Source organism: Portunus trituberculatus, chromosome 41, assembly GCF_017591435.1.
Source record: "Portunus trituberculatus isolate SZX2019 chromosome 41, ASM1759143v1, whole genome shotgun sequence".
In the NCBI taxonomy this organism is placed as follows: Eukaryota; Metazoa; Arthropoda; class Malacostraca; order Decapoda; family Portunidae; genus Portunus; species Portunus trituberculatus.
The window spans coordinates 42,669,500-42,675,281 of NC_059295.1; the positions used below are offsets into that span (position 1 = coordinate 42,669,500).

General features: G+C 45.1%; 1 long non-coding RNA gene across 1 annotated transcript in view; it reads right to left on the bottom strand.

Moving 5' to 3' along the window:
• Nucleotides 1-1,410: 1,410 nt before the first annotated feature.
• Nucleotides 1,411-5,782, bottom strand: part of LOC123516829 — a 7,083-nt gene continuing 2,711 nt past the window's right edge. The window contains exon 3 of the long non-coding RNA XR_006678295.1: nucleotides 1,411-1,975. This is a non-coding gene — a long non-coding RNA (uncharacterized LOC123516829). The remainder of the gene's footprint in view (nucleotides 1,976-5,782) is intronic.

The window sequence follows — 5,782 nt, forward strand, 5'->3', positions numbered from 1 at the left end:
ATTTTTGTTTAGCTGATGAATTAGGCACGAGAGGTACTCATTTAGTTCATGAATGAATCTGAAGCCTAAGCCATCTTCAAATTACCTTGGCATTACTGCAAGATGGAATTACTAAGATCAGGAAATAGGAAATGGATTAATTCTATAACTAATCACTATTGATCTTAAAGAACGAGCATTCTACCGAACTGCATTTGTTGTATCACACACACACACACACACACACACACACACACACACACACACACACACACACACACACACACACACACACACACACACACACACACACACACACACACACACACACACACACACACACACACACACACACACACACACACACATTGTAGTGTGGTAGCGTACTCGGTTCACAACCGACAGGGCCCAGATTCGAGTCCCGGGCGCGGCGAGACAAATGGACGAGCCTCTGTCTGCCTAGCAGTAAGTAGATGCGGGATGTACGTATAACTCGAGGGGTTATGATCTCGCTGTCCCGGTGTGATGGTGTGGTGTGGTCTCACTCTCAGGCCTATCCGGAACTTTTTCCACACACACACACACACACACACACACACACACACACACACACACACACACACACACACACACATCCGGTAGCTCAGTGGTTAGAGCGCTGGCTTCACAAGCCAGAGGACCGGGTTCGATTCCCCGGCCGGGTGGAGATATCTGGGTGTGTCTCCTTTCACGTTTAGCCCCTGTTCACCTAGCAGTGAGTAGGTACGGGATGTAAATCGAGGAGTTGTGACCTTGTTGTCCCGGTGGTGTGTGCCTGGTCTCAGGCCTATCCGAAGATCGGAAATAATGAGCTCTGAGCTCGTTCCGTAGGGTAACGTCTGGTTGTCTCGTCAGAGACTGCAGCAGATCAAGCAGATCAAACACACACACACACACACACACACACACACACACACTGTGCGTGCTAGAGAATCGGCGCCTTGCCTACAACTTGGCAGGGTAAGAGTTGGCCCTAGCTTAGTCATTAAGGAGAGAGACTGGTGAGTGGTAAGTTATTCCTCAGGAAGAGGATGGCATAATGCTAGTGAAAATCAATTGAGCACTAACTAGTATATACTCTGATTGTATGTAGATATTGAATGCTAAATCCTTTTTGAAATGTATTTAAATGCTAAATATTAAATGTATTCTGGAAATTTATCTAAATACTAAATGCAACAGTTGTACTTAAATACACTTGTAAATACACTTAGATATATACATACATTCGACAAAAATTACAATGAATTCCCAATAACCCCAGGTATTATTCAAAACATTTGAATTTATAGAAAACCCCACAGAAGTGGCAACACAACCATACTTTGTCCACTGGCCAGAGGTTGTCAGGCAGGTGAAGATGACGGATTTGTGGCAAAATTAAAGTAAAAAGTATTTAAACTTCTCTTTCAACATCTGAATTGACTTAGTGAGTTATCAAAAAGGTGCATTAAATGCGTATAAACCAATGGATTATAAATACAGTTCTAAATACATTAATATATTATTTGAATATGTATTTAATTACAAATGTATTTAAATGCTGCTCATCACAGGTGAACGTCCCAGTCTTGCCCCATAGAGCGGATTGCAAGCTTTCTCTGAGGGAGTGGCTAGCGATTACAAGTCCAACACATAATTCTGAAGACAGTGGTGAACGCATGTACTTCTTTGCCCTTTGCCCTTTGTCAGTTTCATAGATGATATTGTCAAATACTTAATTTTAGGCTCGCCTCTCCCTATCCACAAAGAGAACCTATTAACCTGCGCTGACAAGATCTAGCCACTAGCGCTTGGCCTAGCAAGAGGGCGCCTCTGGTACCACTTTACACGTGCCCATTAAGTGTTTCGTAAGTTCTTTGGGCAAATGGGCGACGTTAAAGTTAGGCAGGCATTTCAGTCCCTCCTTGCAGTGCCCTCCAGTGCCCCACGGCCCTCCGCAGCTTTCCCCAGGCCCCTGTGAAAGGTAACAATTTTGTTAGAAACATTAAATGTGTCACATACTTCATAGTACATTTTAAATAAAGTGGTACTAACAAATAAGCATCGTTCAGAAGAAAGGAAAATCTGATATTCTAAGATTACAGAGTGGGTGGAGTCAATTGTGGTGTGCAGGGAATGGCAGATGGAATAGGACTCCTATAAGCTAGAGGCTCCAGTTAAACGTAACCGTAAGAGTGAGGCTCCGTAATTGCTTTTCATTTATGCCAAAGTGAATGTTTTTCATTCAAAACTATAAATATCAAACCGAAAAGTGAATTTCTCATAATGAACTATATCTCTTAATACCTTCATTGCAAGATTTCAATTGAGATGTTATTAACTTTGATCTATGATGGGCTAGATTCCAATCCTCTGTCAAATTTCATTCAAATTAAACTAAAATTATGGGTCAGCCTGTGGTCTGACGCAGGTCAATTACACACATTACTTACCTCTCATTTGCACATACTGAGTCCCAGAGTGTTTTTAGTAATGCCAAATTAGTGCTTTAAGATTGATATTTTTTCCAATGAGAACTTTCCTAGACGTCTCCTTGGAAAATTTCAGCCTGAATGAAAGTAAGTTTTATCCATCTGAGACCGGCTCCGAGTTTATCAGCCAAATTTCACGTCATTTGAACTAACTGTTGCATCTGCCATTGCACACAGACATGCACACTTAACGAATTTAGTTGTAGCTAAATAAGAAACATTTATCTGAAAAAATGGTTAACACGGGTATTTGTTTTTCGTAGATGATTTACGAGTAACCACTTGCAGCACATATCTACAGCAGCAGTCACATTACATAGAGATTTCATTATGTTTCTCTCTCTCTCTCTCTCTCTCTCTCTCTCTCTCTCTCTCTCTCTCTCTCTCTCTCTCTCTCTCTCTCTCTCTCTCTCTCTCTCTCTCTCTCTCCAGTTGCTTCCTGCCCGCTATGTCGGAAGGAGGCATTTTTTTTCGCTCCGCTTGTTTACATGAGTAGCAGCTCTTTCAAGCGGAAATCAGAAGTGCTCTTGAGTGATCACGCCTACTCAATGGCTACTGAGGAAGGTCTAGCCCGATTTGCCAGTCACAAATAGCAGGTTTTGAGATTGAGACAAAACACACCTGCTTGCTGGTGCGCCACGCCAAAACAAAGAGGGCGATGCACGTGTTGCCAACACAACAAAGAACCATGCCCACCGAGGAGCCTGTCGTGGTGGAGGACGGCGTAGCAACCCTGGAGGACATGGAGATTGTTGAGGAGCCTCGTCCTGCACCATCTACCCAGGAAAGACACCAGGATTTTATCGCTGCTGACCAGTCTTCACCTCGACGCGCAACTCCTCCTGCCTCGGACCTCAAACAAAGACGCCGCCTGCTTTTTCCTGCTGGCCATGGGAAGACGACCAGTGAGTTGCTCAGCTGGTTTGCAGCCCTGCTGAAGCAACACACGGACCTACAACCAATCTACAAGGAGGGAAGGAACCAGCCATTCATCACGGTTAGCACTGACTCCTCTTTCTATGCCACCCTGGTGAGTGAGGGCTTCATGGGCCTTGTTATGGACTGCCCTGGTGAGGAGGGTACTCACTCTGTCATTATACATGGTGTGTGGACCCACATCAATGTTAACCTGATAGAGGTCCCAACCAGCTTCCATGGGCTCAAGAATTGATTCACCACAGTGTTTCTCTGCTGGATGACACCTGTGTGCCTATCACACATGACGAACTTCTCTCGGCAGTCAAATTGGGCAGGTCAACAGCTCCTGGGAAGGATGGCATCACTTATGATATCCTCAATGCCCTCCTGGAGGTAAAGGTAGACAACCCTATCTTGGACATATTTAACATGTCTCTCAACGCAGGCAAGCTTCTCCACTCCTGGAAAACGGCCATTATCATCCCAATCCCCAAAGGTGATGGCACCTTTCGCCCTATTTCTCTCACCAGCTGTCTGTGTAAGGTGATGGAACGGGTAATATTGAATAGGTTTATATATAAGGTGGGCCATGTACTCTCTGGCAATGTACATGGCTTCCTAGAAAGTCACTCTACAAGTCATTGTTTTGTTAAGTGCCTTATAAATAAGGATGCTACCTGCAGAGCTTTCATTGATCTCAAGGGTGCCTTTGACAAGGCCAACAAAGATGTTATTATGGAGGAACTAATTTTCTGAGGTGTCAAAGGTAGATTATTAGGATGGATCAGGGACTATTTATACAATAGAACAATACAGGTTTGGTTTCAAGGTGCAGTCTCCTCTGAGGAAGTCTTTGAGCTTGGAACACCACAGGGTGGAGTCCTTAGTCTAATGCTTTTCAATGTTTTAATGGACAAAATTGTGCGTTGTTCCTTGCCACAGGGCACCCAGGTCCTCATCTATGGTGATAACATACTTCTCCAATGCCCCACACCCAGGATTCTCCAGTTAGCTTTGTCACAACTGGCAGTGTTGTGTGTCCAAATGGGACTAGTGATTGATGAATGTAAAACAAAATTTCAAGCTAAAGGGAAGGTCTCTCGACCACCCACTGTAAATACTGTTCCCATCCCTAGAGTTCATACACACAAGTACCTGGGTGTTCAGATGAGCTTCAGGAAGTCTCTTCAAGCCGTCCACTATGTTCGAGACCTCTGTCTGCCATGGCTAGCACCACTTCGGCTGCTAGCAAACAGGGGCCTGGGGGCTGGCATTCCAGTCCTAAGAATGTTCTATATATCTGTCATACAGTTCTTCATTGAATATGTCGCCCCTGTTTTGATACAGTTTAGTGCTACCCAACTCCGTCCCCTGGAGCTTGTTCAGAATGAAGCCATGCGGATAATCTTGGGATGCCCCAGGACTGCACGGATTGAAGTCCTCAGAGCTGAACTGCACCTGCCGAGTATTATGTGTAGGGTACAGGAAATTACTTGTCGCACAGTTAGTCGGATGCTATGCATGGGCTCTGACTCTCTAAAGGGATCACTGACCCCCTGTATCATGATCCTCGGACTCCTACAACACCATACCTCAGGAAGATCTTGGGAGTACTGACAAGTGTAGGTGTAGCCGAGGTCTGTATTAACGTTGTTATGTCACCGCTCCAACCCGCCTGGAACCCTCACCGTGTCAGTGTTGATATTCACTCTCTGCATCAGCCCAAGAGGGACTGGCTCTCCTCATGTGCTGCAAGACATGTTCATGACTAAATTGTCCAAGTCCCCCCACGTTCAGGCTATTCATGTTTATTGTGATGGGTCAGTCAATGGCAGCAGGTCTGGATGTGGGCTGTTCATCCGTGACTACATCTCTGCCAGTCTCTACACTGACACTGAGGTTTCCAGGTGGCTCCCTGCACACATGTCTTCCACTAGAGCAGAACTGTATGCTGTACTGGAGGCACTCCATATTGTGGCACCTCTCCATAAGAATGTATATTTCTTTATTGACAGTCAGGCTGCATTGTATGCCCTTCAATCCACCTCCCCCATGGACTGTGATCTAGTTAATAAGTGTCTTGATCTCATCCACACCCTAGAAGGTGCTGGTGCCACGGTCCATTTCATCTGGATACCCTCTCATGTGGGTATCGCGCTAAATGAAAAAGCAGACCACCTTGCTCAGTGTGCCCTACAAGATGACACAGTGGACCCTGGCACTGAGTACACTCTGGGTTATGTTAAGAGTAGCATTAAGGACTTTGTACATAGTTGCATTAGTGATCAGTTGGAGCTTTGTTGCCATAGAGGCAGTGGCACTAGTTTTCACTATGAGAGCTGTCCTTACACCTAGGGGAGACACACTGCATC